Source organism: Lygodium microphyllum, chromosome 1 (assembly GCF_053477565.2).
Source record: "Lygodium microphyllum isolate KBCC chromosome 1, Lygodium_microphyllum_v1.1.10, whole genome shotgun sequence".
Lineage (NCBI taxonomy): Eukaryota > Viridiplantae > Streptophyta > Polypodiopsida > Schizaeales > Lygodiaceae > Lygodium > Lygodium microphyllum.
This window is the reverse complement of record NC_141135.1, coordinates 154,863,482-154,884,323: the sequence shown is the minus strand read 5'-3', so window position 1 is coordinate 154,884,323 and position 20,842 is coordinate 154,863,482. Positions and strand designations below refer to the sequence as shown.

Genomic DNA, 20,842 nt, shown 5'->3' with positions numbered 1-20,842 from the left:
CCGTCACGTAGCAGGCACTGGGCGGAGCACAGCATCACGGAGCCCTTCCGACGGACCTTCTAGCGCCCCCTATGGGATAGCTGGAGGCCGAGGAGGGTATCGTATTTTTTATGGCTAGTGGCACATGGAGGCTTGGCGGTGGGAAGCTGGCTTGCCCAGATGCAGAAGAAGGGAGTTTGTAAGCGCTGCACATAGTAGCCTTTGGAAACCCCAAAGCATTGCCTTTGGTCTTGTGAGGAGGCGCAGCTCGTGTGGAGAGAAGCATGCCGTATCCTTCGACGTATAGCGCCCAGCCTTCGATGTATTTCATGGGGAGCTTTCTGTTGGCAGACAGTCAGCCAGGGCCGTCACCTTTTGTATGAGGCTGGGATGCAGGACATGATATTCATGATCGAGGCAGGGTCATGCGCACTGGTCAGTCTGGAGGCTTTACCCATCCGCCAGGTACTGGAGCCCACAGCAAACCGCTCGGAGATATGGGAGATCATAGGGCATATTTGGAAGGCGTGATGCCAGGTGGCTTTCGGTGGAGAGAGACTTTCAACACTTGCAACCTTAGCAGAGCTATGGACCTCCATCATCCATTCCCTCCGCGGCCGATGGGATCAGGTGCAGGGCGAGTCCAGGTCTCGTCAAGAGCTCCGTGGTCACTTCATGCGTACCTGGAGCGGCCTAGGCCTGTTCTTTGTGATGCAGGCAGGCAGCCCAATTTGGCGATATATCCCCCCCCCCCCCCATGGCTTCTTGCCCCCATCCCCCCTAGACCGCCTTGAGAGGCTTGTATACATGATGTATTGGTGACTTTGCATCAGCTCCAGTTAGTCTGTTGAGCATGAGCACTCTATTGTAATCAGTTTTTTTTTAAGTAATATAATCAGCCACATTTTACTTGCAAAAAAAAAAAAAATCTCATTCTTGCCTGCAAACATCTACTCCAAAGTTAGCCAAGCTTCTCGTGAAGAAGCTGCTGAACAAATGTGGGGAATGACTGACTGTTGAATTGTCCATGCAATCAGCGACAAAGCCTGTGCATCCGTGTATCCCATGCTTTTTGAGTTGTTGTTCTTTGGGGAAGTGCATGAAGTGGAGCCGGCTAAGGTTCCCGTCGTGCACGTCCTCCTGGAGGAGTAGCTGGAGCCACAACTCCAGGTCTAGCTTCTTCTCCACTAACATAATCCCAAAGATTTTTTGCCAGAAGTACATTCTTCATCATGAAGGACCAAAGTGAATAGTTATTTCCATCCAATCTGTCCTCCTTGGATACATAGGTGAAGACATCTCCTCCCTGATTTGCCATGATAATCAATTACTAGAAAAGGCAAAAGAGTAATGTTGAAGTGGGACTAAACTGGAAATCTGAAAATTTCCAAAAATTGCATAAAATAACTTTCTACAATTAGTATGCAAAGGTGCACTCTGTCAAAACTGTCTCTAATGCACACAATTCAATGTGCAATTAATGTTCAGCAATACTGTATCAGCAAAATCCCCAAATTTTTTATGTATGCCACTCTCTAAGAAGTGGATTTAAGCAGTCCACATCTGATTTAAAATATGTTGATATGTACACACGAGCATGCTGATCTATCATCTAAGTATCCCTCATAATACATTTAGTTCTACTTGCCTTTGATAATGATACTATCTCTAAGGTAACTCTCAGTTCAATTTGCATTTGCTGAAGTAGATAGCACGCAATATGTCATCTAGATGAGAAATGTAAAAGAGCTTACAATGATTTATTAAACTTTACCTGATATTTTTATTCAAATGAATTCTAACTCCAGTATCACTAGCTCTAGGCATCATGACCATTGCACTGATAGTGAAGGATTTGACACTAGACATGCAGTGGACAAGTGCATGAGCTATGTGGCACAAGGTCAAGGCAAAAGCAATGAAATTTTGGACCATAAAATTAAGTTATTTCGAAAGTTTTACCTAGAGAGCATTGTGTTAAATGCCGAGCACCTCCCTTGTGTTTCATGGATTCTAGAGGGGGGAAATACATTTAGAAAGATGTGTATTTCCCTCTCTCTGTGTCTTTTTTGCGTAAGGAGTACTAGTATTAATCACAAGAGAAATATAAGAATCACAGCAAAGAAGCAGAAGAAACTGCAATATGCCAAGCAAAACTAAATCCTCCCTAGGTAGAAGCCCAACATGTTGAATAAGATCCAACCATAGTAGCCAGAAACGTTAGAAATGTTTAGAAACGAAACGTCGAAAACATATTTCGTAAGTTTCTTTCAAGAGGGGATAAAATAAGAAACACGAGTTTTTTTTATATAGGGATTTTTAATAGTTTTGACTAGAGAAAGAGGTTCTAAACCTCTATGGAACTCTCTCTTAAACAAAGAATGGCTAATTGAGCTTGAGTGATAATAAAGTCAATTGAGAATAATACATTATACGTTACATATCCATGATCCATTATTGACTTGTCACTTATGTCAAAGTTAGTCTTTGGATATAGTCTTTGGACAAGCTATACTATGGCTTAGAACTTAAAAATTATGATTCATACATATCATACAAAGAAAATTGAAATTAACACGTAAATAGCCTATCTATCATATGGATTGAGTCAAGTTGCGATGTTGATTCTCATTTCAAAACAAACTCACAAAATGTCAAAATCGAGAATGAATCATAATATATCATAAATAACTCATAGATGAGGCTAAAGTCGTATTCAAATCTCAAGACAAGAATGAGTACTAGATTGACTAAGTCCAATAAATAAACAAAATCACAAAAAAATTAGTCTCTCGTTCAAAATCTTGAGCCCTCACGAGTCATTACACATCATCATCATCATGTTTAACATTGCCCAATAGTTTTTGTCAAAAAAACCATGTTTTGGGTTCCAACTCATCAAAAAAATATTAAAAAATAAAAACGCCTACGTTTTTTACTCTTAGAAACGTTTCGTACTTTAAGAAACGTTTCATAAGTTTCAAATTCAAAGAAACGTGTTTCTTAGCTGCTATGGATCCAACCACCAATGGACAATACCCTTAAGTTTAGCAATATGACTTTAAATCATGGATGCCAAATTGAAGATGAAGGCATTCTAAGTGACCCTGTTGTACCCACAGCCCCAAAACCTATGAAAATGAAACAAGATCTTCATTTGTGGCTGCATGGGAGTGGGATATTTTGCCTTACCAAAGACCGTAGTAGCTAGAAACGTCAGAAACATTTAGAAACGAAACGTTAGAAACTTGTTTCATAAGTTTCTTTCAAGAGGGGGTAAAATAAAAAATGTGGGTTATTTTATATAGGGATTTTTTGATAGCTTTAACTAGGGAAAGAGGTTTTAAACCTCTATGGAACTCTCTCTTAAACAAAGAAAAGCCAATCAAGCTCGAGTGATCATACATGAGAGTCAATTGAGAATAATATGTTACATATCCATGATCCATTATTGACTTATGTCAAAGTTAGTCTTTAGACAAGCTATGCTATTGTTCACACTTCAAACATTATGATTTATACATATCACACAAAGAAAATTGAAACAAACATGTAAATAGCTGAAGTACAATATGGTCTCATTCCAAAACAAACTAACAAAATGTCAAAATCTAGAATGAATCAAAATATATCATAACTAACTCGTAATGAGACTAAAGTTGTATAATAATCAACTCTCAAGACAAGAATAGAATCTAGATACTAGACAAAATCCAATAACTAAACAAAATCCCATAAAAGTGAATCTCTCATCCAAAATCTTGGGTCCTCACGAGTCATTACTCATCATCATAATCATGTTTAACGTTGCCCAGCAGTTTTTATCAGAAAACCCATGTTTCTAGATCCCCCTTTTTATTTTTATTTTTAAAAACCCACACTTTCTACTGTCAAAAACATTTCTTACTTTAAGAAACGTTTCTTAAGTTCAAACTCAAAGAAACGTGTTGCTTTGCTGCTATGCCAAAGACCTAATCAAAGGGATTCAATGAAGGTCCCACCACAACTCTCCAAATCTTTCTAGTTAAGAAGCAAGAAATAAATCTATGGCAGGAAGACTCCACCTTGGTAGTACAAAAGAAACAATTGCCATTCAAAATATGGCCCCAGAAAGATTCGAGGCGAGGGGTAGGCCACAGTATCCATGAGGGATCACAAAACCCATCTAGTTGTGCAAAAAGACATCATCACACTGCAAGCCAAGAGAGTCACATCCGCAATAGAGACCAAACCCATATGCGCCATTTGGTTTAACTCGGGGCAGTCATTTGTTTCCTTTCCAAGAGAGGAAGTCGAGATAGCCAACAATTCAAAACTCAAGGAACTAGTAGATAATATATCCTTCACTCAATGCCAATTCACATTTTGAAGAACTGTCTTCCATGAGCACACCAAATGGGTCACTAGCACAAAAGAAGTAAACCAACATTGGGATTGAGTGTTGTGTATGTGCCACCACGAACCTGAAATTTTAGTATTGCTATGCTTGATTCCCCAATCCCTCAAGAAAAAAGCAAACAATAAAGACCCAAAGGTGATGACCAGCACACATAGTTTGAAAGAGTGAGACCAACGGAGAGTAACCATGTGAGTCTCAACAGAAAGAATCTCCTGTGGACCCAACAAAGATTTATAATAGTCAATGCACATTTGAATGATGGAGGCAGGTTCAATAACCATAACATCTTGCTCGTCCAACAAATGCACAACATTTTTCCGAGCATATTTCTGGCGTAAATGAGCAAAGAACTGATGAGATTGACATTAATTATCATGCAAATCTTCCACTCGGGCCAGCAATTTGTATTTAGCATGTTCCTCATCTTGAAGAGATTTAACTCTACATTTTAACCATTCAATGCATGTAACCAAGTCATCCGTAGTATCCCCTGATTGATACAGAGATAACGAGTGAGCCAACAAAGTTTGGGAATGCTACAATTCAGCTTGAAAAGAAGATCCATGCTGAATACCATACTATCGGGACAATGCATGTGCATTATCCCTAAAACAGCCCATGCTTCCATACCTCCAGATAGGAACCTTGAGCTAAAAGAAGCAATCAATTGCTCGATACATTCCAAAAATTGATTTTGCAATAGAAAAGACTAATTGAAACATAAAGGCAAAAGCAAATCCTTAAAGGCATGAACCGGCCTATGAGTCAAAACCAAAACCAAGGGATAGTCATCTGACAAGACATTGTCGCTCCACCCACATATCAATCATTGTAAGGAAAAAAAGAATCGATCTGACACATGTAGATCCTATCAAGTCCGGCCCAAGTGTTTGGATACTGAAGAGAAAGATAAGTATATACAGACTGTGAAGGATGCATCCAAGACCACATGTCTAGTTTCAAAGACAACTGCCAGTGCATCCCAAGCTTGCCGCTCAAGACTATCCATGACTGGGTGCGGTGAAGTCGTCTGATCCGCAAATACACATGCATTAAAATCAGCCATAACAAAACCTTGACGAGCCATGGAAAGGTAGTGCAAGTCATCCCAAAGTTGACGCCATTCCCTTGTAGAAGAAGCATACATGCCCACCAGCCACAAAACCTCACCCTCATATATGATTTCCAGCATCACAAATTTGCCACAAGCGTCCTGAGAAACCAAGGATAGTTGCAAGGAAGATCTAACAACCAACATAACTCCAGATTTATATGAAACTTGACCACTAAAAAACATTTTATAATCCTTGTATACATAAAAAGAACCTGCCAAAGCATGTTGTTTGAGCTTCATAGCACAAAAAACATCCCAATTACCAGCTAACATAATTTTCCACAACCAACAGTGCTTACTGCGCAAAGAAATGCCTTCATTCCATAAAGCAAGTCTTATGATAAACCACAAGAGAGGAAACTACCGAATCACCACTTTCCCTTTCCCTTTAACATCTGTAGCTTTAGCAGCCTGAAATCTGTCCATTTCACTAGGGACTACATCTACAAGATTCGCCCTCTGCAAACTAGCAATCGAAGCACAAGAAGGGAACTATCATTTGCTGAGAACGGAAAACATCCCAAGGAGGCAAAAGCCTCCCATGTGCGTCAAAGCACAAAGCAGAATCAAAACCACTTTCACCATCCACACCATCTGCACGTACACGTAAAGATTGAGGTTTCATGTAAAAACCCCTACTTCTGCATTGAAAAGTCTAAGTAATAGGGTGAGGAGATGGGTGAGCAGGAGTCGAATAAGATTCCTATCTAGCATTACATCTAACCACAGTGACCTAGGAATCATCCTGAGGAGACAATTTCCAACCAATTGAATGCGATACACACTCAATACCAACTTGGAAAACATCCTTATTTCCATCATCATGTCCATGCAGGGCAAGAGACATAGGAGCAACATCTTGTTGCTGAGTCATCAACTAGAGATCATGCTCTTGCATATTCATATCAGGGTCCAAAGAACACTGCAATACCTTAGGGCTTCTATCACATTCGGAAATAAAATGGCCCAATTGGCCACATCAAAAGCAATGTCTAGAAAATGTGCCCCATTTAAGCTCAAAGACCAACGTTTGCAACCTACATACCTCAAAACGAATTTTGGTTGGCGGAGGTTTCCCTGTGTCCCAAAGCATACAAGCCCTGTTCCTATTGCGGGAGGCCAAAAGGGGGCTCCACCAACACCTCACCAAGGGTTCTCAAAACCAAAGGAAGAAGTCGCAAAAGATATGGAGGAAAATTAACCACCTCCACCTAGATTGGATATGCCTACCTAAGCACCTCCAGAAACTCAGCCATAGGCCTCCATGAGACCATATGTACCAGCTCACCATCCATAAACAAAGGAATACGTTGCATAATGCGAGCATCCACATCCAAAGTACAAAAAAGGACCTCAAAAAACCCCTTGAGTCCATCATAAATCTTTTCGATGAGAGGGGCCTGCACTACCCTAAAACATCATCATGACACGCATCAACACTCACAAGCATGGACTACAACCAAGCACAAATCCTAGAATTCAAAGGAGTCCTCATAAATCTCTTCGATGAGAGGGGCCTGCACTACCCTGAAACATCATCATGACACGCATCAACACTCACAAGCATGGACTACAACCAAGCGCAAATCCTAGAATTCAAAGGAGTCCTTCCCATAAAATAAAGTATGGCTGCCCTCTATTGAAAGGCAGTGATCTGCTGTAAAACAAGGTCAATTCCCATGACAGCAACCACATGATCCCCTTCTAGTAAAGGGCTCACTTTACCCTCATTGGCATGAACATAGTCTGACATAATATTGTTGGCAGTGGCAAGCATAAACTGGAAAGACACATCATTTTGTGAGCAAGAAACATGAACATCTTGCTGAGGAAAATTCGGAGCACACAAAACCGGTTCATCAACCATCATCTTACGGTGTTTTCCCATCTCATCCCCTTCCATTAGCTACCCAGAATCCTAAGCCAAAGAGTCACCATCCGACTCCACTGATTCTTTCTCATCCCCATGCCCAATATGCTAGTCAAGAAAAGCCACATCAATACCATTTGACACCTGCATATTTGCATATCAAAGCTCAACCTTTGAGTGCTGCACATCTCATATCTCTCTCTCTCTCTCTCTCTCTCTCTCTCTCTCTCTCTCTCTCTCTCTCTCTCTCTCTCTCTCACGAGATCTAGACATAATTTTTTTTTTTCTTCTCTGATGAGAGATGATGATAGGAGTTGTATTGGTTATGGTCTCATAGGCCATTCTGGTCTTCTAGAGACATTAATAGATCTCTCTCTCTCTCTTTTTTTTTTCATAAAAGGTAATTGTATTAATTACGAAAAAAATGTACAAGATTATATGATTACATGATTACAAGAGACACGAGGGCCCTAGGCCAACGTGTGGGAAATCCCCGTACTAATGCACGAAAAAGGTTACACCAATCATGGCAACGACCCAGAGGCAATTGCCATATGCCAGGGAAGCAAATCCTCCCGAGGGAGCAAGTCGGAGTGCCGGATGAGATCTATCTGCCAATGCAAGAGCCCTTTAAGCCTGGCAATATGTCTCAGTACATTAGAGGCCGAATCAAAGAGAAAAGCATTGCGCGTGGTCCAAATGTGCCAGCATCCCCAGTATCTGAAAAAGTGAAATAAGATCTTCATATGCAACTATGGCGGTGTGGGGTACTTTGGGCGCACAAAAACCCAATCGAAAGGAGTTAGTGAGGACCCCACCACTGCGCGCCAGATTTGCGACAAGAGTGACCAGATATTCTTGGCGAGCGGGCAAGAAAGAAATCGATGTCGGGCCGATTCCGCAGTAGTGGTACAGAAGAAACAATTGCCATTCGAGATTCTATGCTTGGAAAGGGCCGAGGCAAGAGGAAGACCACCAATCATTACCCGCCAAAGAAAGACCTTGCATTTGAAAGGTGCCCTATTCAGCCAGCCCTCCATCACCATTGCCTGCCACCATGACTGCGATTTCCGCAGTCCCCAAACAGTATTAGCTTTCACACCCAGCCATTGGTGATCTTGAATGAGAAGATGATACACCTGATTAGTAGAGGCCTTTTCCAGACTCAACTGGCCTGCAAGGTCCTAGTCCTGCCAAGGACGATCCACAGCCAGGGCAGGAAAGGGTTGTCTACCCTGAAGCTCCGACAAAAGCTGTTCCCATAAACCATGGTATCCGCGCGGGATCCTGAAAAGTCTCCTAGCAGTCCGAAACGATGCGAGGACATTGCGAGTGGCAAGGGTAGCATCCGCAATCGAAGTCACACCTAAACGGGCCATGCGGTTAAATCTCGGTCTGAGCTAATGTTTGTCTTCCCATGAAAGTAATCGCGATACTGCCAACAATTCCAGCTGAAAGGAGTTAGTCTGCAAGCGGTCCCCCACTGGATGCCAACGGGCCTTTTGGAGCACCACTTTCCAAGAGCCGACCAAGTGCAGTAACAGAGAGGAAGAGGGACTGGAAAATCGAGAGTCAGCATTAAGGACATGCCACCAGGAGGCCCGAAGTCGTGTATTACCATGGCGTAGCCCGCTGTCCTCAAGAAAATAACGGGCTATAATGGTCCACGGGTGATGATCCACACACATGGCACGAAAAAGAGACCAACGAAGAGCCAACATATGAGTTTCTACATCCAAAATAGCTCCACCACCCATGCGTTTAGGGGTACATGTATGTGACCATGAAATCCACAAAATACCTGCCTGCAGTGAATCCTTCTTCCATAGCATGAAACGAATGGGATGAGTGAGAGCCTTCAAAGTAGTAGGCATCCACGGCAGCAATGGCAGGAAATACGTTAGCATTGGTAGCATAATTGTCTGAGCCACTTTGAGGCGGACATGGAATGGCCACGCTTGCGACTTCCAATACATAAACTTCGCCGCCAGTTTTTGTGAAATCCACTCCAGTAGTTCCTTTGGCCATACATCCACCCCCAATGGGTATCCAAGATGCCTGACAATGGAGCCACGGGAAACCACCTGGCCCTACCAGCCTAATGACTGTAAATCAGGCTCCTTGTAACTGAGTATGGCTGATTTAAAGGCATTGATGCGAAGACCAGAGGCCTGACCAAAGAGCATCCAAACATCTAATGCCTTTCGAATGTTGTCCATGTCCGCCCGCAAAGTTATAAAGGTGTCATCAGCCAAAGATTGGCTAATGAAGTGCTGCCCCAAAGGAAGAGACAATCCTGCCAGCTGAGCAGAAGCCGCCATTGAGGATAACATTGAAAGGACCGGGTGAGTCACCAGGGCAAAGAAGAGAGGACTCAAAGGGCAACCCTGTCTGACCGAGCGTGCAAGGAGAATTGGCTCTGTAACCCCACCATTGAGCATAACTCTTGAAGAAGCCGCAGCACTAATGGTGTAGATCAATCGGGACATCCGAGTACCAAAACCCATAGCAGACATGAGATCTGCAATGAAAGACCAGTCCACATATTCAAAAGCCTTTTCCAAGTCCAATTGAATCAATACCACTTCCTGACTGGAGTGCCACGCATAGTCAATAGCCATTTGCACATTTAAGATATTATGCAGAATGTTGCGGCCCTTAATGAAACCATATTGGAGAGGATGCATAATAGCTGGAAGGTGCTTGTAAAGCCGATTCGCCAGCACTTTGGAGAAGATTTTATACATCGAGCCCATCAAAGAAATTGGTCTCCAGTGTTGCAGCCCCTGTTTCCCAAACCTGCTGAAACATAACCGCCAATGGCTTCCCCAGCTGCGTGGCTGAGTTCTCAAAGAATTCATTAGTGAGACCATCCCAACCAGGACTTTTATCCTTAGGCAGGTGTAACAAAACATCCATAACCTCCTCCTCGCAAATATCCGCCTCCAAAGCAGCTTGCATATCAAGTGGAACCTGCTGGCGGACGAGATGATAGAAGACCGAGCGGGCATGCGTAACCTGGCTAGAAGGCGAGGGAGAAGAACCAAGAAGTTCCATAAAATAATTTCTGCACATATTGACAATGGTCTGCGGATCAGTGACCATGCGACCTTCCGAACCCTGGAGTCTAGTCATATTGAACTTATGAGACTGGCAGGCACTATCTTGCAATGTGTCAGTCAAGTTATGCAGCTTGGCCTGCTGATAAGATTTCAACTGAAACACTTGAATAAGATGGGCCAAACGCATCTCCAGTGACAGTAGAAAATCATCATCTGGGGTATCTACGAGCAACGAACGGACCAAAGCCAGTAAGTCCTCTGCTGCATGTCGACGTCGCCGACAAAGAGAGGCATGATGGATCCCATACTGCCGAGGAACCCGCTGCACATTAGAGAGCAGCCGTGCAAATGAAGCCAAGCCCTCAGAGGCGAAGTCCAATAAGAACCTGTCAATCAATTGCTGCATATAGCCCTAAAAAATTGGATGCTTCAAATAAGAGGAGTTGAAACGTAAAGGGAGCCTATCCAGCAACTTCATAAAAGGTGCAATAGGTTGTGCCCGCATCTCAAGCTGGAGGGGGAAATGGTCCGACAATGCATATTACTGCAAGACCTTCATTTCCAGCATCTCGGGAAGAAAATCATCCCCCTGCATGATATACATTCGGTCCAACCGCGACCAAGTAGTTGCATATTGTGCGGAATGAAAAGTAAACCCTGAAAAAGAAGGGTGAAGCCACGACCAAAGATCTTGCTTACGTACGCGCAAAGCAAAGGAATTCCACACCCGGCTTTCCGGCGCATCCATTACCAAATGCCCTGAAGTGGACTGAGAAGAGTCAACACACATATTGAAATCTCCCATCAAAAACCCCCTTCGGCCAAGTGACATCGAGCCCAGCAAATTCGACCAAAGATCCCGTCGGGAGGCAGAATCATTCGGAGCATAGAGGCCCAGCAACCATAAAATCTCTCCTTCAAACAAGACTTCGATTACTAGAAAGCGGCCCTGCACATCATTTTTAACAAGAACAGGCTGGTATTTCTCATGGACAATCATCAGCACACCCAAATAGTGCGTAGCATGTGTCCCTGCATAAAACAGACGGAATCCATGACAATCCACAACTTTTCCTGCTTCACCGTGACTTTTGTGCTCAACTGCACACAATACATCCCACTGGTTTTCATGCAAGACAGTCCACATGGCATGTTGCTTATGGCGAGAGCAAATGCCTCGCACATTCCACATGGCTATCTTCATATATCTTCAAAAAAAGGAAGTCAGGAACAAGGCGCCTGTTGCCTCGATTTTACCTTTTCCACGAGAGCATCCAGGACACCCTCATCCAAAAAATCAGCCAATACTGCAAACGAATTCTAGCAACCTGCTTTAGAGGTAGAAGGAAAATCTGCTACCTTGGGAGTGGGGCGGGGATAACGCCGATCCCAGGGTGTAATCACATTACCTTTTGTATCAAACGTCAGCTGAATCCTGTGAAGCATTAGGCCCAGGATCCGCCAGGCCTGCATCCAACTTTTTACCTTTTTTTTTACGTGCCTCAATCCAATCAGTGCTACGGGAATCCAAACCCAGGACCTGTTGTTTGCCTTTATCCACAACATTAGGTGGCTGAAGGGCCTCCTGTGCGGGGCATCAAGCACCATGTCATCCTTAGGCAGCACAACATGCGCATCCTCGGACGACGGTTGTCTTTCGGGGCATTCGGCCATAAAATGCCCCAATTTACCACATGAAAAGCAGTGTCCGGCAAAGTTGCCCCATTTCAAGCGAAAATGCAAAGGATGCATGCCAGAACAATTGAGGCGAAGCCACGCAGGCCTTTTCCTGGCCGTGTCCCATAACATGCATACACGGTTTCGATTCATAGCCCTGAGGCTTGGGGGAACCAGCACTGTTCCCACAACTGCCATCGCATCCTTCAACAATGGCCAATAGACCGCCGGACAATTTTCCACTTCCACCCACACCGGGCATTCTCGTTGAAGCAGACGCTGAAAGTCTCCCATAGGGCGCCATGGTACAACATGGACCAAGCGGCGATCAAAGAACAATGGCAACTTGGACAGGAGCTCAGCTCGATGTGTTTCCGATTTCAACAGCACCTCATAAAAGCCGCGAGGTCCAAGGAATATCTCCTCAACACACTCCCCTTGCAATAAATGGTGCATCCACTGGCGAATATGTGAAAGCAGTGGGATCCTGCTAGTGAAGAAAAGTATAACGGCACGGTCATAAAACACTGAAAAAGACCGCAAGACTGATTTCGGGTCCACCGTGGCTTCCAGCACGTCATCAGTTCCCGCGTCAGAAAAAGTTTCATTATTATGCTGGACATAATCGCCAAGCAGAGTATTGGCAAAGTCCAACAAATGCTCCCAGTCAATCTCCTGTGAATCCACAGGATCAAAGGCAACCTGCGCATAGGAACGTTCCTGAGGACCCATTGGCTTGTCAAAAGTATGCTTGGAGCGTTTGCCCGCAGGCGGCAGTTCAGAACCCGGAGGCGTCTCCTCCGTGCACGGCACCATATCCTCTGGCTCCTCTATATCAGAATCAGGGCTAAGGGCTGCCACCGTCCGGTCTAGAAAATCCATATCCAGGCCAGCCATACTGATGTCTTCTCTCTCTGACGTGACCTGTCCTTGCAATCAGATTTCTCTGTCCTTGCAAATGCCTGTATGCAAGCCTTTTGACTGCAGGTCTAAGCCTGTAAGTCTGGGGGCCTGTAACTGTCTGCAGAAGGGCGCACAGGGACTGTGCTGAAGTCTGGGCTGCTCACACAACAGGTCTGTACCTGACTGGCAGTGAGAAGGCTGTTCATACAGGGGCAGGGCAGAACTGCACTGGCATAAGGTCGTCTGCTGCAATCGATTTCTCTCTCCTCAGCAAAGTCGTCCCTGATGTCGGGCAGGATGGATGGCAGGTCACACGATGGATCAGAGGGGGCAGATGGGCGGTGCAGACGCAGGGCAAGTCGATGTGCAGAAGCAGGCGAAGTCAGTCGGCTGCAGCAGAAGGGTCACGTGACGGGTCAGAGGGGGCAGATCAGGGCGGTGCAGACGCAGGGAAGGTCGTCATAAAGTGCTCTCTCTCTCTCTCTCTCTCTCTCTCTCTCTCTCTCTCTCTCTCTCTCTGCACGTTCTGCACGACTGCAGATCCAGGCTGTCGCAGGACTGCCACAACACAACCGCATGTAGAATCACACAGAATACACAGCGTGGAGGGGCAGGATCAGAATCCGGGTCGACGCGCTGCCCTAGACGAGCAGGAGGTGCAGCAAATATACACATTCTCTCTCTCTCTTTTTTTTCGTAAAAGGTAATTATATTAATTACGAAAAAAATACAAGATTACTGGATTACAAGATACATGATGACACAAAGCCATCATGTGAAGAGGTTCTCTCTCTCTCTCTCTCTCTCTCTCTCTCTCTCTCTCTCTCAACGCATAGGTAAAAGAAGACAATCAGTAACACCTACAAGCCTAAGGCTCTAGGCCTTATGTAGCCTTTGGCTATCTCAAACCTTTTGGAGGCGTATTCATGTTTTTTTGAGATCCAACTTGATCCACGTGCTAGCTTTGTGGTCGCTTTGGGATCCTACCGCAAACTAACATTTACACGGACTGGAGTGTGATGACATAGATGGTGCAACTGGTGGCTATTTCTTCCTTTTTTTTAAATGGTTGTTACACCCTCTATCTTGCACTCATGCTCAGAGAGCTAGCATATCCTATCCTTTGCTAGAATATCTATCCATCTACATCTCCATATCCTCAATTGATGGGAGAAGATGCACATTTATCCAACAAAGGCCTATATATCGTGGGAGAGTATGTCTATATACTATGGTCAAACAATAAATCCATGATGGCACAAGGGATCCCATATCCTAATTAAGAAAGTCATTGTTGTAAAGAGTATCTCCACAATCATAGAGTCTGCCCTAACTCTACTCTAATGATAGGGTGTAGGGTCGAGGGCTTACTCTTGGTCACGTGTGATATCATCATCATCAATGGCCTCTCTATGCAATCCTAGCCATCATAATGGTCTCTCTCTAAATGAGTCTGGCCAATGGGCAGGCTCAATTGGCTATGGCATAGGCTACAACCCCAAACCTAGGCACAATTAATTTTGGGTAAGGTCAAAAAAAAAAAAAACGGCTCTTCTGCTCGTCACGTCGCGCGAGCTACCCCACCCGCCCCGTCTGATCGTCGTGCCCTACCGGATCAGCGCCATCGCCAGCATCACCCCCCCTTGCCACCATCGACAGGACGATCACCACTCCCCTCGTCATCGCCTGTGCCCCATCCCCCTCGCCTTCGCCAGGGCCCCCATCGCCAGCTCCCTGCGCCACCGCCTTTGTCTTCCGCGCCGCCTGCACCCGCCTTGCCCCCTGCGCCCGCCCTGCCCCCTCCGCCTGCGCCTCCCTGTTTCCCCCCCCCCCCCCCCGTTTTTTCCCCCCTGGGCGCCGGCCCTACCCCCACCTATCTTTTCCTCCCCTCCAACCCCCCGCCCCCCGCGTGCTGTCCTGCCTGGAGGCCTGGCCCTTTGTCAGACTGTCACACCACCGCCATCGAAAACAGAAATCTCCCCCTTCGCCATCGACACCCCCCCTCCAGTTGCTCCCTTCCCCTACAGCAACTCCCCATCCAGTAGCACAGCAGTGTGATAGGTAGGTTTTCCCAGAAGGGACGCGCAATGGAAACCTATGGTCAGACGCCGGCGCACTCAGCGAGTGCCCCCCAATCAAACACCTTGCGTGTAGTCCTCTCTGAGGAGCAGCTCTTAGCCGTTCGAGCTAAAGAGCTGGAGCTAATGGAAACAACAATCTATGGTCAGGTAGTAGGACATTCCCCGGTCAGGGCCCAGCTTCGAGACTGGCTTCACTCCACGCTGCGCATCAGCACAGCGCAGATCATGGAGGCGGTCCTTTTGGGCCAAGGGATCTCATCGTCCGCCTCAGCTCGACAAACGCAACTCGCGAGCTACTCGCCAGTTCACCATATGCGTCCACGAAGGGGATCATATACATGGTCCCTTGGTACAATGGCTTTACTGTGGAGGCGTTTGCACTCCACAACAAGTTTCTTCGGCACCCAGTCACCCTTCTTTCCCTCGGCTTGGCGATTGAGTATCGCTAGTTGGTGGAAGACTTTGGACGCCTCGCCTGAGTTCCCATAGGCCCCTCACCCACCCCCCACATCCCATGCCACCCTCCCCCCCACTGACTTTGGCCCACAGCCCCCCCTTGCCAAGGCCACCACCCCCCCCACCACATCCGCCATGCATCTCCAGCCATCCCACCATCCCTCGATCCTCTTCCCCCCCATCACCCCCCGTGTCAAGCACCCCCCTTGATCCACACCCAAGTCAGGTGAGCACCCCTAGACCCACCCCCCGTCCTCCCACAAGAGATGATGAACCACACACACCTACCTCCTCCACGCACCAGCTAAACTTCGTGGTTCCCACTACCTCTAGAGGTGGGGATCTTCGTCGTTCGTAAGGCAAGGAGGGGCAAGGTCCACCTACTAGCACCACCGGATGGACCAAACTACACCTTTTTTCTTCAGTCATCTTACTCAAAGGAGTGGACAACTACACAGATTGAGGAGGAGTTGAAGAGTCAGGTGGCGGATCACATCTCCCAGTGGATGGGAGATGAAGGATTAGCACTGTTTGCACAACAAAGGCCAGGTTGCATGATGGACATTCACTGGTGGGCTGGTGCCGCGGTCCCACACTTGAGCATTATCTTTCGAGCCCCTCCACAGTGGAGAGCTCCAAGGGACGTGATCAAGTGGCTCCTGGCACAAGCGGCCTGCTTCTACCAGTGTAGAGAGTCGCGATTTTCAGCATGGCTAATAGATGCTTTGATAGTACCACCTGGAGCATCTATCATCCCTATGGTCCAGCCGAGGGCCACCATGGGGGACTCGAGTTTACCATCCAGACCGGTGGCAAAGCGCACTTGCATGCCTCATAGTCTCTCCTCCTCATCTGTAGCATCCACACCGAACAGATGCCTGTTTGGTCAGTCACACGTTTTCCCATGAGCTTACATCTTGCATCCTGGAATGTGAACAATCTCCACTACAGTGGGGCACGTGGCTCCAGGAAGTTTATCGTTCGGCAGGAGTTGCAGCCTACCCTTGCCAGATGGATCAACATCTTGCTTCTGCAGGAGCACAAGGTCACCCTCACCAAGGCTCACCGGGTTGGGAAGGTACTTCCGGGCAGCTCGCACACTTACTGGAAGCACGCCATAGGTGTCCACAGCAGGAGTGGAGGCGTATGCACCTCTATTGGCCCGAGTCTCACCACTTGTGTAAGAGACCACGGGACGATAGTGGCAGGAAGGGTTCTATGGATCAGACTGGATATTGGGGACTCGTGTATTGGAGTCCTCAATGTCTATGCCCCTACGAAGGTTAGGGCATGCAATAGGTTCTCGGTGGAGATTGTAGCTGGACTCCCAGAGGTGGACTCGTGGATTGTTGGAGAAGGCTTCAACAACCTGGAGGCTTTGGAGGACGAGCAAGGTAGAGGAAGAAACTACCAGGGCATGGCTGGGGAGGAGCAGGAGGCATGGGAGGTCTTTTTGCTTGCAGTCGGAGCACATGATGCCTGGAAAGACCCTGCCTTCCACAGGATGGAGAGGTCGTCGGACTTCTCCTGGGAATACAGGCGGGTAGGTGGAGTCCTACTGGAGCGGCTGGACAAGTTTTATGTGGGAGAGTGGGGAGGCTCTCATGGAGGCCAGATTGAGAAGTTGGCAAGAACCACGTTATCCGATCATTGCCCGGTTCTCCTGACACTTGATCCCCGAGCATGCGGCCTAGATACACGATCCTCTCGGATCCCTGACTCGATCTATAGGAGGGAGGAGGTGTCAAGACAGATAGAGCAGATTTGGACCAGAGAGTGGGACAAGAGGGACCGGATAGCAGAGAAGGTTGTAGAGGTCCTAGTCGAGTCAAGCAGAATCTGCCAACAGACAACCATACAGGCCCAGCAGCAGTGTTCGGAGGAGGAGAGAGCACTCTGGCATGACCTTGCAGCCACGCAATCATTATTGCAGGAGGCACGAGGGGATCCCACCCTCCACGCACAGGACGTGCGTGCGTGCAGCCATTGCTGGCCTAGAGGACAGGCGCTCGGAGTTCTCTTTCCACAACTCAGCAGCCTTTTGGGCGCGGAAGGGGGACACGATGTGCAGGGAGTTCTTCCAAGTGCACCAGCCCCGCACTGCGGGAGAGCAGATACGCAACCTTTGGGATCAATATGGGAGGACCCATTCTAGCACAAATGAGGTGATGGAGATTGCCACCGACTATTACACGCGCCTTTTCTAGCAAGAGATAGCTTCAGCTAGAGGACAATGATGCAGATAGCAGGTATGGGATCACATCCCGCCCCTCGTTCACAGAGGAGATAGGACACTCCCTCCTAGCCCCCTTCACAGAGAAGGAACTAGAGGAGGCTTTCCATACACAGGATGGGCAGAAATGCCCGGGGGAGGATGGCCTCTCTAAGGCTTTCTTCACTACCTACTGGGAAGTGGTGAAGGACCCCCTACTGAGGGCTTTCCAGGAGATCTTCACCTCACGATAGATGCCAAGGAGTCTCTCGGCAGGCCTTATCAGTCTTCTCCCCAAAGGGGGAGACCGTTTGGAGCTCTCCAAGTGGAGACCGATCACCTTATTGTCAATGGCCTATAAGGCACTGGCAAAGATGATTGGTAGGCGATTACGCCGCGTGCTTCCAGATATAACTCATGACACACAGACAGGCTTTGTCTAGGATAGAAGCATCCTAGACAATGTATTTACATTCTTCGAGGTGACAGAGTGGGCTCAGCAAAGTGGGCAGAGACTGATAGTATTACTCTTGGATTTTGAGAAAGCTTATGACAGGGTGGACTGGGATTTCCAAGAGGGCACCACGATGAAGCTGGAATTCCCCCACGCTTGGATTCGTGGGGTGTCCGGCCTGTACAAATCGGCCACTAGTAGGGTTCTCATAGGCGGAAGGCGAGCGGAGGAGTTTCAGCTGGAGAGATCAGTTCGACAAGGCTGTCCCCTAGCCCCATACCTGTTCCTACTCTTCGCAGAGGCGATGTCTCACTTCCTCAGGTCACGTGTGAGCGGATTACGCGGCCTCCGACTTCCAGTGAGAGAGGAGACTGAGTTGTTAGACTCAGAGTACGCAGATGACACAGGCCTCTACATAGAGGACGATGAGGTGATGCTGGAGAGAATGAGGCTAGCTCTTGACGTGTTCTGCGTTGCAGCAGGAGTGAAAATCAACTGGCGAGAGTCAGTTGGTTTCCTCACAGACCTGGACTCCAACACGGACTGGGGCGTCCACCTGGGATTTAGATGGGTGAGTAAAGGGCAAATCGTCCGATACCTAGGGTTCCAAGTGGGACTCCACATCACTCCTGCCCGACAATTTCTTCCTGTCCTTGATTCTATTCGGAGGAAACTGACCTACTCGAGCACAGTTCGCCTCTCACTAGCTAGTCGAGCCCTAGTGGTTAACCAGGTCCTCCTAGCCACGGCCTGGTACATCGCCTCGTGTTGGTGTTTCTCCTCATCGTGCATAGTGCAGCTTCACCACCTAGTACGGAATTTCCTTTGGTCTGGGTCTGATGGCTCCAGGGACTCCAGGGCCAAGGTGGCATGGGTGACCATCATACGACATCGATCAGAGGGAGGGCTTGGGATCATAGACCCAGAATATCAGAGTATGGCCCACTTGGGCAAGCTAGTTATCCGCGGTCTCACACCAAGTGGGCAAACCTAGAAGGTCTTACTGCAGGAGAGCCTTCATGACGGTAAACTGAAGCTTGGCGGTGAGTGGAGGCCGTCCCTGAGATGGATCTTCACTTCAGCCTAAATCACCCTCCCTAGATTACCTTTCCTGCGGAGCCTACTCCGCGTTTGGCAGGGCCTCCGTAAGGCCCTAATCCAAAGCCCCCCAGGTTGCCAGGAGGAAATAGATCGTCAGCCGGTGATCTGGAACCTCCCGGTCAAAGATCGGGAAGGGGCACAGACAGGTGAGCGCCTCCACCTCCAATGGGCTGTGGGTGGGAGGCCGGCCCGGCTCGTACCATCAGGACATGGCAGGAGGTGTATGGGATGGCGGACGAGGAGGTGTTACAGTGAGTATCAAGCTGCCAGAGAGGAGTGGAGTTGAGGAGAAGAGAGATAGACGCAGCAATACCTCCGGAATGGCTTGCTCCCCCGATACGAGAGCCAATAGAGTCCGGGGAGGCATGGATGGGCAGCTAGGTTTTCACCAGCAGGCATCCCCCTTCAAGTGGCAGGTAGAGTGGGTGGCGCCCCGCAGGGGCACTTTCTTTGCCGTTCAAGAGGGGGGACGTCTAGCCCTTGACAGAGGGCAACAGGATGAGGAGATTGCCACCCTTTCGTGAAGGAGGATTCGGGTGGCAAGTCTTCAGGGGAAGATATGGCGACTAGACCCCTATGTTTTCTGGAAGGAGCTCAGGGAGTGGCGCCTTTGGATCTGGGAGGGCAGACCACTTGATGAGCTAGAATGGAATCCAGGAGAGTGGCTGTGGCTGGCCTCTGCAGTCGCCAAAAAGCCACCCAGGTTCCTAGAGTACACTGCCAGGATCGGCAGACATGTACTGATGCAGGAGGATATGAACTAGGCACCATTACGCAACAGGCACTGGGTGGAGCACAACATCATGGAGCCCTTCCGATAGACCTTCTGGTGCCGCCTATGGGATAGCTAGAGGCCGAGGAGGGTGTCATACTTCTTATGGCTGGTGGCACATGCAGGTTTGGAGGTGGGAAGCTGGCTTGCCCAGATGCAGAAGGAGGGAGGCTGTAAGCGCTGCACCCAGCAGCCTTTGGAAACCCCAAAGCACTGCCTTTGGTCATGTGAGGAGGGGCAACTCGTGTGGAGAGGAGCATGCCGTATCCTTTGACGTATAGCACCCAGCCTTGGGTGTATATCATCGGGAGCTTTCTGTTAGCAGGCAGTCAGCCAAGGCCGTCACCTTTTGTATGAGGCCGGGATGTAGGACACAATATTCATGATCGAAGCAGGGTCGTGCACAGTGGTCAGTCTAGAGGCTCTACCCATCCACCAGGTAGAGGTATGGGAGATCATAGGGAGTCTTACTGGATGGCATATATGGAAGGCGCGGTGCCAGGAGGCTTTCGGCGGAGTGAGACTTTCTGCACATGCGACTTTAACAGAGCTCTGGACCTCCATCATCCACTCCCTCCGCGGCCGATGGGATCAAGTGCAGGGCGAGTCCAGGGCTCGTCAAGAGCTTTGCAGTCACTTCATGCGTACCTGGGGCGGCCAGGGTCTGTTCTTTGTGATGCAGGCAGGCAGCCCCATTTGGCGATATACCCGCCTCCCCCCATGGCTTCTTGCCCCCATCCCCCCTTAACCGCCCTGAGAGAC

General features: G+C 47.9%; 1 protein-coding gene across 1 annotated transcript in view; it reads right to left on the bottom strand.

The window, feature by feature from the left end:
* LOC148041857 (uncharacterized) overlaps positions 1–20,842 on the bottom strand; it is a 184,734-nt gene that overhangs the window by 134,958 nt on the left and 28,934 nt on the right. The window lies entirely within an intron of this gene.